Below are 12,638 nucleotides of genomic sequence, written 5' to 3' on the forward strand. Positions count from 1 at the left end.
CACTATCCATAATTCACTCACCATAAAACAAAGATTCATTGAGATCCCATGGCTCTCTGTGCATTCCAACTACTCCCACGAAGTAACCATACATGGGATTTCAGTTGAAAAGTAGATATGGTATAACACTGGGGATGTGGTTTAATTGCAGGCAATCATTCTAGTGACAGTTGGGGACCACAAATACAGCATTAAAGCAGCAGTCCAAGCTGCCGGTTTGTTTATTTTTTATTTCCCCCCCTTTAATATGTGCATCAATACAATCCACACAATAGGTAATTAGCCAAGTTTGCTGATCGATCCGTTGTCCTGTGATCGATCGACGAACATTCGGGGGTTCGCACATGTTATTTAACGTGTTAATTTGCATTAACCAGGGAAATAACTTCTGCTACATCTAGATTGGCCAAGTGGTGCTAAGCCATTCGTGTCAATGGGCGGCAAGGTGCCTTGTGGCTTAATGAATATGCCGCAGGATGTGGGAAACCTGCACATTGCAAAGCTGCCGGGTTTTTTTTATTTACATTTCCCCCCCCTCCCCCACCCCCCCCCTTAATATGTGCATCAATACAATCCACACAATAAGTAATTAGCTAAGTTGCTGATCAGTTCTCCTGTGATCGATCGGCGAAGATTCGGGGGCTCACTAAATGGCTGCAGAGGAGTATTCTGCAGTCAGTGGAATGGATATGCATATTAATATGACAAAGTTCTGTGGGGAAGATCATGTGACCAGGTAGACACTAGATACAATTGGTGCACTGCTAGAGAGAGGGCTACAAGTATTTTCTCATGGAACAGAACTGATTTTTTTAATTTATTTTTTTAAATTAAAAACCGTAGGATATTGCTTAGTCTGCAGCTTCAATGTTGACTGCTATTTTTATACATTTCTGGTTAGAAGCGGGAAGTTCCCCAAATTATAGGAGGATATATTTACAAAAAAGGGAAAGTTATCCCTGACTAGGCAAACTGAAATGGCTACAGCACAATCTAATTCGAACTCATTGAGTGGTGCCCTGCAATGCTTTGCTGGTTCCTTCTACACTCCGAGAATTAAACACCATTCTTTTTTCATATGGGCTCATTTACAATCTTCCGCATGCAAAATTTGGGCACAAAGAATTGCACCATATTTACCAAAAGAAAAACTGCAATTATGGTACTTTCCATGGGATTGTAGCCGGGAAATATAAATATCCTGAAAAAAAAAATCCATAGATCCTAAATACTAAATAAAATTCATTTAAGTTATCTCAGCGGTGTGCAAAGTGGGGGGATTTCTCTGGGGGGGCGCGGGCGGTTGCAGAGGCCCTGCGCTCTTCCCCCGAAGCATTTAAATTAAATGCCAGGGGATCGCGTGGGGCCTCTGCAACTCTAAAACTTACCTTGACTCTGCTGGCGTCACTTGTGTCTATGGCAACGTGGCGTAAAATGACGTGACGTCACACACGTCATATTACGCTGTGGGTCACGTGACCCCGAGGCGTCATTTGACGCCGCGCGAGGTAAGAAGGGGGGGCGCAGCAAAAAATGTTTGCGCGCCCCTGAGTTATCTGGTGAAAAACCTGATTTGGTGACATTTTTGTGCAATGACTGTTGGCAATACTAAAAAAAGAAAAAGTTTATCAAAAACTAGAGGCAGAGTAGAGAGAATATTCAAGGTATGTAAGATGTGGTTACTAGTCTCAGAACGGCCTACCATAATTGTTTTGTATTGTATTGTATGTCTTTATTTATATAGCGCCATAAATATACATAGCGCTTCACAGTAGTAATACATGGTGTAATCATATAAATAACAAATAATATAAATAACAGGTCATGGGAATAAGTGCTTCAGACAAACGTAACATTTAGGAAGAGGAGTCCCTGCTCCGAGGAGCTTACAATCTAATTGGTAGGTAGGGGAACGTATAGAGACAGTAGGAGGGAATTCTAGTATGTGCGTCTGCAGGGGCCCAAGCTTTATGTATCATGTGTCCAGGATTTTCCACAGTGCTATTCATATGCTTCTTTAAGCAAATGTGTCTTAAGGTGGATAGAGACGGTGCTAGTCGGGTATTGAGGGGAAAACCATTCCAGAGGTGTGGGGCAGTCAGTGAGAGAGGTTTAAGGCAGGAGAGGGCTTTAGAAACAAAGGGGGTAGAAAGAAGACATCCTTGAGAAGAACGCAAGAGTCGGGATGGTGCATAACAAGAAATTAGAACTGAGATGTAAGGAGGGGCAGAAAAGTGTAAAGCTTTAAAAGTGAGGAGGAGAATTGAGTGTGAGATGCGGGATTTGATCGGAAGCCAGGAGAGGGATTTCGGGAGGGGAGACGCAGAGACAGATTTAGGAAAGAGTAGAGTGATTCTGGCAGCAGCGTTTAGGATAGATTGTAGGGGAGACAGGTGAGAGGCAGGGAGGCTGGACAGCAGGAGGTTGCAGTAATCGAGACGGGAGAGAATGAGGGCCTGAGTCAGAGTTTTAACAGTCGAGTAACAGAGGAAAGGGCGTATCTTTGTGATATTGCGGAGGAAAAAGCGACAAGTTTTAGAAACGTTTTGAATGTGAGGGAGGAATAGAGTGTGACCCCCTAGGCAGCGTGCTTAGGCTACTGGGTGAATGATCGTATTTCCAACAGTAATGTGGAAGGAGGTAGTAGGGCCAGGTTTGGGAGGAAGTATAAGGAGCTCTGTTTTTGCCATGTTAAGTTTCAGTCGGCGGATGGCAATCCAGGATGATATTCCAGAGACATTCAGAAACTTTGGTCTGTATAGCAGGTGTAAGGTCTGGGGTTGAAAGGTAAATGTGTGTGTCGTCAGCATAGAGGTGATATTTAAACCCAAAAGATGTTATTAGGTCACCTAGAGAGAGTGTGTAAAGAGAAAAGAGAAGGGGTCCCAGGACAGAGCCCTCGGGTACCCTCACAGAGAGATCGATAGAGGAGGGGGTGTTAGCAAAAGAGACACTAAAAGTACGATGGGAGAGGTAAGAGGAGATCCAGGATAGAGCTTTGTTCCGAACACCAAGAGTGTGGAGAATGTGAAGGAGAAGAGGGTGGTCCACGGTGTCAAATGCTGCAGAGGTCGAGTAATATGAGCAGAGTGAAATGACCTCTGTCTTTGGCAGCATGGAGGTCGTCGGTTATTTTAGTGAAGGCTCTTTCCGTGGAGTGAGCAGTGCGGAAGCCAGATTGTAGAGGGTCTAGAAGAAAATAGGTGTTGAGAGTGTAGCAATCGAGAGAATACAAGACGTTCAAGGAGTTTGGAGGCAAAAGGCAGGAGGGAGACAGGTCGATAGAAGGACAGGTAGGGTCAAGCTTGCTGTTTTTGAGCAATGGTATAACGGTTGCATGCTTGAAGGAGGATGGAAAAGTACCAGAGTAGAGGGAAGAGTTAAAGATCTGTGTGAGCATAGGGATTATAGAAGGAGCAAGAGGTTTTAGGAGATGGGAAGGAATGGGATCAAGAGGACAGGTGGTAGAGGGAAAAGAGAAGATCAGCAGTGACACATCCTCCTCCGAGATAGCAGAAAAAGAGTCAAGAAAGGCAGGAGGAGAGTTAGGAAGCGGTGTGGGATGGGAGGATGCAACAGATGGGATGTTGTGACGTATGGATTCCACCTTTTCCTTAAAAAAAGTCAGCAAAGTCCTGAGGTGAGATGGAGGAAGAAGAAGAGGCAGTCGAGGATGGTCTGAGTAGAGAGTTAAAGACAGAAAAGAGTCGGCGTGAGTTAGACTTGTGTGTGTTGATTAGTGATGAAAAGTAGGTTTGTTTAGCCTGAGAGAGGGCAGAGTTGAAACAGGACAGCATAAATTTGTAGTGAAGGAAGTCTGCGAGTGTATGAGATTTCCTCCAGAGGTGTTCAGAGGAGCGAGTGGAGGAATGCAGCATGTGTGTGTTGGAATTTTTAGCCAGGGTCTGGGGTTAGAAGGGGAGGGCTGCAGAGAGAAAGCGGGGCATGTAGATCAAGAGAGGATAAGGCAGAGTTATAGTTCCTGACCAGGTTGTCAGGGTCTGAAGCAGAACTGAGGAAGGAGCGTAAAGTGGAATCAAATGCTAGTAGGTTAATAGAGAGCAGGTTTCTGCAAAAACGAGGGCGAGATGGAGAGGGGAAGAAGCGAGAGAGAGAAAATGAGGTGATGATGGAGAAATCTGTGAGAGAAGTTTTTAGTGAAAACCAGGTCTAGGTAGTGGCCATCTTTGTGGGTGCTGGCTGCAGTCCAATGTTGAAGGCCAAAAGAAGAGGTTAGAGAGAGAACGCGGGAGTCCCAAAGAAGAGAAGGGTCGTCAATGTGACAGTTGAAGTCCCCAAGGAGAAGAACAGGGGAGTCTAAGGAGAGAAAGAAAGAGAGCCAGGATTCAAAGTGAGAGAGAAAGGCAGAGAGGGGATGAGTAGAGGTAGGTGGGCGATAGATGACCGCCACGTGGACTGGGAGAGGCGAGAAGATCTGGACTGTGTGAACCTCAAAGGAGGGAAAAGCAAGAGAGGGGGGAATAGGAAGGGTTCGGTAACGGCAGAGAGAGGAGAGCAGGAGCTCCACCCCTGCCATCAGGGCGCGGAGTGTGGGAGAAGAAAAGACCACCATAGGAGAGGGCAGCTTCCAGAGCAGAATCAGACTGAGTGAGCCAGGTCTCAGTTATAGCAAAGAGGAGCAGGGAGTGAGAGAGAAAGAAGTCATGCATGGAGAGGAACTTGTTAGAGAGGGACGAGCATTCCAAAGGGCACAAGAGAATGGGAGCGAGGAGGGAGGGTGGCAGGGGATGGGTATGAGGTTGGAGGGGTTAACACCAGAAGGAGTAGAAGTTGCGTGTGGGAGGCGAGGACAAGAGCATGTAGAAATAAAGCAGGGACCAGGATTGGGAGAGATATCCCCAGAAGCAAGGAGGAGAAGCATGCAAAGAAAGAGAATGTGCGAGGATGATTTGTAGGGGTGTGTTTTAGTGCAGGGTGTATAGCTGTGTGGTGACAGAGGGCGCAGGTAAGAAAGGAGTTCATGTGAACTGAGAAGTGGGGAAGAAAGGAGAGATGGAGATATATGAATAGAGTTAGAGACATGATGAGGCTGGTGGAAGGAAGTGCATAATTTGAAAATAAGTGAGGTTACAGCAAATATAAAAAGTAAAGGTGGCATCACAGCAATAGTTAAGAGTTGAGATGTACAGTCTGGAATGATATCGTCCTTTCCAGCGTAGATCAAATGCAGGAATCTGAACCAGTAGGTGTTGTCCACTTTTCCACTTCTTTTTGAACTTCCTTTTTAAACTTCATCTAACATTCTACTTCAAGCATGGCTCACTGTTTTGGTGAGGTTCTCTCGCTAGAAGGCACACTCACTCATTTTTAGCAGAAATGGTCTCTTGTACTTCAATTAAGAAGAAACTTCCTATTAAACAACAACATGCATTACTGGCCCATGGATGTGTCGGCTATGGGGTTTAAATATCTATTCTGTTGGCCTTAATCACACAACTCACGCCTTTAAGGCAATGAATTGGACAGCTCTAATATGGCGACACTTACTCACTGGAAGAAGGTATCAATTCAAGAAGCATCGGCCCAGGAGCCTTCAATTGAGTAACACTCATTTAAGCCACAAATGTATTTTCTAGGTTGGTTTAGTATAATCACTTCTTTTGGAGAAAATGACATACTGCAGACCCACCAACATTTTGTGGGTATAAAATAGGTTCCACTACTTGTGTTAGACCAGTGGTTTTCAACCTTATTTTGGTTAAGGAACCCCAGAATTAGATTGTGAAATTCTGAGGAACCCCAACCCTCTCCCCCTCTTTTCTCCCCCACCCGATCTCACTCTCCACCCCCCTCACACTCTTCCCCATCTCATGCTTTCTGCCCCACTCACTCTCCACCACTTCCCTCACTCCTCCCCGCTCACACTCCCCCCTCACACTCTCCCCCACCCCTCACACTCTCCCCCCTGCTCACTCTCCTCCACCCCCTCACACTCTCCCCCATTCCCCTCACACTCTCCCCCACCCCCTCTCACACTCTCCCCCTTACTCTCCCTCTTCTACATACTTTTTATTTTTTACGTGCACTGCTCGTCCGTGCCGGAAAATTCCCTAGTCAAAACTGCAGAGAGCGCGCGTTCTTACCTTGGCGCCTTCAGTGCAGTGCAGTGCAGTGCAGTGCAGTGCCGATCCAAAGCTCCCTCCTCTTGTCAGCCAGAAGTTGAACGCGGCTTCCGGCGCCGACAGGAGGGAGAGCAAGGATAGCTGCCACTGCTGACCTTGGGAGCCGCTGGTTCACTGCTGCGTAGGGTAACACCGCGCCTGGGACAGCTTGGAGATTTGTCCCAGCTCTCTGTCCCCCGGCGGCCATGGAAATTGGGTTAAAAAAAATCACTGTGCTAGATACTGTTACTTCCAAGCAATCCCTATGCAAGTTCCATATTCTATGCAGCTTACCACACACAAACACATTCTATATGTAATAGGTCTTACAGGAGCCTAAAACATTTTATTTATTTATTTATAAAAAATGTTTTACCAGGAATACCTCTCGTTTTCAAGTATGTCCTGGGCATAGTTATAAAAAATACATGGTTACATTAAAAGAACAGGGTTAAACAGTGAATTCACAACATACAGAGTACCTGTTAAATAGGTACAGTTGGAGGGTATATATAGTGCTCAATTCTCCCTACTAACTAGGGAGATGCCCTGATATTTGTTAGATTTGTTATAGTTCGACCTTTTAATGAACCAACATGAGTGTCATTCTTTGTCACATACTGTACATGAAATGCCTTTGAAGCATCGTGCTGTCTTCTTGGCAGGCACTGCACATAAGGAGGAGAGGTGTGAGATTTTGGAGAAATCTGCATATTAAATCTCCGGTTGGTCCCGGGAAAGGTATCAAAACCGACAACAAATCTATTTATCAAGGACCAACACGGCCATTTGAACTGAAGCATATCTAAAAATGTTATATTGTTATAATACCCCTGATAAGTTTCCTCCTTCCAATAAGAGGTGAAGACATATCCCTTCTCCTCCTCACCATTTTAATTGGCTACTATTCTACCCAATGGGCTGGCAGTAAACCCTGGTATTTACAGGCTTGCCAGTAGTTGCAAAACAAAACAAAGTGCAAAACGCTCATCATGAAGTAGTAAAAAACAGTGTTTATAAAATAAGTGGTTCAAGGAACTGCAAGGAATTCTCCCATCTAGGATCTCACTTCCTCTCCCTCACGATCAACTGGAGTGAAGCAGCAGTCACAGCGCCGGTGTGTAAGTATAATGACACAATCTCTGAGTCCAGCTTAGTGCATCAGTGCGTCCGGTGGAGCCAAAGAAGGTAAACAGCTCAATCCTGTGAGGCAGCGTGTATCGTCCTGTCTCCACACCTCTCTGTGCGCCCGCGGAGGTTGATGACGTCACGGCGCATGCGCCGAGGAGGCAAATTGATCTTATAGCTTAAATTGGCAAATACAAAGCACAAGCTATTCCAGACCTCAGAATTCAATATAGCAATAATAAAAAGGTTGAGTGGTATCTTTTCCAACGCGTTTCGTAGCTCTAAGGGCCACTTCTTCAGGGAATAAAAAATCAGAACAATAGTTCGGAATATATACCACTCAAGACTCTGTGATAGGTTAGTTACTGAAAAAGTGTCAGCAAATCACCATTCACTATGACAATGCAGTACAGCTGAATGTCAGGGCTGCATAATCAGAAACATTTACCTTTATTACAATCACAATAAAAGAATAATAGTTACTAAAAAATCAAATAAAAGCAACAAATGGCAAAAACAAAGTTATTATCAACTCTGAAAGAAGGAAACAAAGAATTAGTAACAATTCAATTGATTTCAAATACACATACAAAGACTAGAATCAATACAGGGACCAGATGTCCACATCCTCGTTTAACCCTTTAGGTGTGGGGGATTCTAACTCATAGATCCAGAAAGTTTCCTGCATAGATAGATTTTTAATTCTATCGCCACCTCTCCTTTCTACAGGAACAGTATGAATGCCCTTAAATCTAAGGGAGGATTGGTCCTTATTATGGTGTAACAAGAAATGTCGAGACAAACTATGTTTCTCATAGCCATGTTTAATGTTTCTAATGTATTCTTGGATCCGCACTTTAAGACACCTTTTAGTGTGACCAACGTATTGAATTAAACATGAACATTCAATAAGATAAACCACATAGGTGGAATTGCCGTTTATAAACTCAATTTGAAATTCTTCTTGATTTACAGCTGATTTCAAAGTTTTTCTCTCTATGAAAGTATTTGCAAATAGAACAATTTCCACACGCAAAATTACCGATAGTTTTATTCAACCATAGTTTTTCTCTCCTATCACAGAGTCTTGAGTGGTATATATTCCGAACTATTGTTCTGATTTTTTATTCCCTGAAGAAGTTGCCCTTAGAGCTACGAAACGCGTTGGAAAAGATACCACTCAACCTTTTTATTATTGCTATAATGTATTCCGAGGTCTGGAATAGCTTATACTTTGTATTTGCCAATTTAAGCTATAAGATCGATTTGCCTCCTCGGCGCATGCGCCGTGACGTCATCAACCTCCGCGGGCGCACAGAGAGGTGTGGAGACAGGACGATACACGCTGCCTCACAGGATTGAGCTGTTTGCCTTCTTTGGCTCCACCGGACGCACTGATGCACTAAGCTGGACTCAGAGACTGTGTAATTAAACCTACACATCGGCGCTGTGACTGCTGCTTTACTCCAGTTGATCGTGTGGGAGAGGAAGTGAGATCCTAGATGGGAGAATTCCTTGCAGTTCCTGGTTGCAGTTATCGGTAACAGCTACAGTGTAGCTCTATGTGCCTGATTAATTCTAATCTGATGTACGCTTAACCTTGAACCACTTATTTTATAAACACTGTTTTTTTACTACTTCACGATGAGCGTTTTGCGCTTTGTTTTGTTGTTTGTAGATTTCAGGGTCTTGGGCTACCCTTTACTCAGCAGCAGACGCTCTTCTATATTGGTAACACCAGTTTATTTGTACCACCTACCCTCCACAAATTGTTTTTTTGGGTGTGTGTTGTATCTTCAACCATTATCACGTGTACACTTTTATAGAGGTTTATCTTCTCTTGCGCACTTGTTTGTCTGTATTTTTTTACCAGTAGTTGGTATGGGCTTTTCCCCTTCACCTTTGTTACTGCACTTGAGTGACAGCAGAGGGTGGCCCATCCTGTTGTAGCTGGGACAACGAGTTGCCCGTCTTCTGGCTGTACTTAAGGGCAGGACCGCCCTAAATTTGGAGGTTGTTTCTTCCCTCTGAGGAAGGCAGATCACACGTCTGAGAATAGGTGAAACAAAAAGTGTACAAAGTGCGCAACTAAAATTTAACTCAATAAAGCCTTGAAAAAAAAACAAGCGAAATAAAGTGATTTCCAAGGATAAAGAATATTACGTGATACTTAAAAAATTGGAAGAGTCTGCAGCTGTGGAAATGGGGGTGGCTCAAACACCCCCTGGAGCTAATACAGAAAAAAACACAAAACACAGCGCACAACGCTCATAGTGCATTAAAAATTATATTAATCAATTAGGTATAACAGGTAAGTATTGTGCGTACATCAAATTAGGAGTTAAAACAGCAAGTCAAGGGATGTTACCCAAGCGGCAACCAGGTATCGCCAGCAAGATGTCATCTGGAGTCTTCACAGGTGAGTGCCTCCTGGTCTTAGGGGATATCTTTGGTGCCTTTGAGTAGGATCTCCTGCTCACACGAGTTCCGTTTGTGGGAGTATTGACAGGCAGTGGTATACTGTATGTCTGCAGCCACTCGTCTCACAGCTCGTGACGTCACTCCCCCGTGACGCTGTATAGCATGCACCGCAATCTCCTTACAGCTGAATGATGAACTTCAGGATGTACTAGTCCACTCAGACTATAATCGTAGTTATTCCAACGCATTTCAAAACACAGAGGTTTCTTCATCAGGGAATAATAAGCATTTTGTCTCGCACTATTGAAATACCCCGCGCTTGCTCCCGATTGGTCCGCGGCTCGGGTCCTCCAACCAATGCGGGAGGAGCGGGGAGGGATCAACAGCTGGTAGCCGTCACTCGGTGTATATATCAATATAAACATTTAGTACATTGGTTTAAACATTACATCAATTATACAAAAAAAATTATTAAACAAAAGTTAAAAAAGCCCTATCTAGCACAAAGAAAATAAATATTGTTTATGCTTTGGCCAAAGGGTTAAACTAAATGACCCCTTTTCAAGAGAATATATAAGTATTTTACTGTGTATTTTTGTCACATTGGATGTAGCATTGGGCTTCTTTGTCGCTTGTTGTACACATTTGTACACATTTGCCACGCTCAATAGCTTTCCGTTTTGACACTTATATACATATATATTTTGTGGGGGCTCAGGGGTTCCTAAAATGAGCTTGCTGGGGTTCTGTGTGTTGTATGTTATAATACCCCTGATAAGTTTCCGCCTTCCAATAAGAGGTGAAGACATATCCCTTGTCCTCACCCATCTGGGATACAATCGTGTACGTGCTGGCTGGCACACGTAGAAAAGCCGCAATCTGGAACTGAATGTTTCCGGTCACCCGAGGATCACGTGATTACGTTTTGGAATTACGCGTTGCCGTCAGCCCGAGCCCGGGCCCCGCCCCCAGCAGCGCTGAGCAGAAGCTTGTGACAGGATGAAGGTGCCACTGTCCCCCCCCGGAAACGGAAGCTACGCAAAAGAAGGGGGCCGGGCCGACAGTCAGTACACACACTGCTTGTCACTCCTCCCCGCCACAGGGATGCCAGAGCCGGGGACTCCGCGCATCACTCTGTCACCCGCGGACTGAGGCTGCGGCCCCCCATGAGAGCGGGAGCCCGGGGAGAGGCCCGAGGGAGACACCCGCACAGGTACCGGAGACCGTCGCGCGCAGCGGCGCGAGAGGGGCTGCTAATCCTCCCCTGTCCCAGGAACGCGCTGCGGTGCTTCGCCCCCTGATTGCAGGGGTGCAGACCCGGCTCTCGGGCACATCGCGTGGCTACAGCATTACTACTTATTTGTAATATTAACAATCCCAGCTTCTTTGACATGTGGAGACCCTGCTGGCAGTGACTTGATTAAAGCATCCATTAGCTGCATGTATTGTTATCAATCACATCTCATTTGACATGTACATGCCCTTCTGGCTTTTAAGGGTTTAAGGGATTCAATATGAATTAATGTTTATTATTATTATTATTACCTCATTGTGAATGTGGAGGCCCTTTTGCTGTCCATTTATAATAAAAAATAATTTCGTATGAAATGCACAATTCTTATTACATCTCAGAGGAAATGCACAAGCTCTTCTAACCCACACCATCAGCTGAAATATTATAATTGGTGTTGTTGTTTAACTCAGTGGAAGTGCAGGGGACTTCCTGGCTCTAAAGGAGCTTCATGAAATGACCTCACTATTGGGGCTCCCTAAATGTAATAATTATTCGTTCTCACTGAAAGGTGACGAGATTTGCAGAACAGATACTTCTGGGACTCAAGGCAGCAACATGTAATGACACATTCATGTATCTATATTTGTCATGCACATGCTCCCTTGTGGCAAAATATTCCTTGGTGTGGTACATTGATGGGTGAATGTTAATCAGAAATGACCCAAATACCTTCCTGTGCAACAGGTTATAAAGCCAACATTTAAAATCATTGGCAGGGAGCAATACTCTGATACTTCATGACCTAAAATAATCAATTATTTATTTTTTGATAAACAAAGAGACCTATTTTTCTCGGATGCTTTGACTCATCAACAGATGTAGTGCTACTCTGGACAGAAGTTGAACCAGCCAAGTGAAGGGCCTCAAAATGTGTATGCGGTGGGCAACGGTTAGTCTTTCTGAAAATAAATACTGGAACGCAACGTATGGTTTTAAAATGGGATATTGTTCTTTATGGAAATAGACATTGACAAGTACAGCTTGAAAGGGTGGTTGGTGCATACTGCCTCCCAGTATAGATGATGGCATCAACTATAATATAAAGTAAGATTAAAAAAATAATAAGCGGGATGTAAAGACTAGAAACATGCACGGACAATATGGCAAGTTTGTCTCTGGAGGGCCAAGAGGAAAATACACTAGCATGAGTTGGGCCGTAAAGCGGTCAATTGTAACAACCAACAAGATCTCTCTCTCGTTTGTTCGTTCATTTTCCTACCTCAGAGATCTTGAGGTGTTGCACTGTTCAGAGGGCATGTTATTGCTCAATCCTTTTGTTACAGTGTTTGTAAATGGATCAAATGTTTCACTCCATTGAAACAGTATTATTTTATTAAAATACCTCAATACCCTTCCATGAGACCTGTTATGGCTGTAGGTCGAGTTTTATTGGATAGATACACTGATTAGCCAAACGGGTAGAAGAGCAGAGCATCTTTACCTGGAACAAGAATTTCCTCCCAGGTGTTGGATTGCATGAATACTGAAAAAGCCTTTTGTAAAGATTGGGGGGATGGATAAAATGAGCACTTTATACAAGTGTTTTAGAATATTTCTGTTTCTTCATACTTGGTTTTGCTCCTATGTACAGATTTTAGTGGTCCAATAAGCATATGGAAAAACATTGAATTTGAACTGAACATGTTCTGCTTTTGACATCACATATGTCTCGA

General features: G+C 44.0%; 1 protein-coding gene across 1 annotated transcript in view; it reads left to right on the forward strand.

The window, feature by feature from the left end:
* The first annotated feature begins 10,725 nt into the window (after nt 1-10,725).
* The window catches only part of TMEM248 (transmembrane protein 248), a 29,815-nt gene continuing 27,902 nt past the window's right edge, over nt 10,726-12,638 (forward strand). Inside the window, exon 1 of the mRNA XM_075594447.1 lies at nt 10,726-10,884. The gene's annotated coding sequence lies outside the window, so the exon portion shown is untranslated. The remainder of the gene's footprint in view (nt 10,885-12,638) is intronic.

The sequence above is a fragment of the Ascaphus truei genome, chromosome 3 (genome assembly GCF_040206685.1).
Source record: "Ascaphus truei isolate aAscTru1 chromosome 3, aAscTru1.hap1, whole genome shotgun sequence".
Classification (NCBI taxonomy): Eukaryota; Metazoa; Chordata; class Amphibia; order Anura; family Ascaphidae; genus Ascaphus; species Ascaphus truei.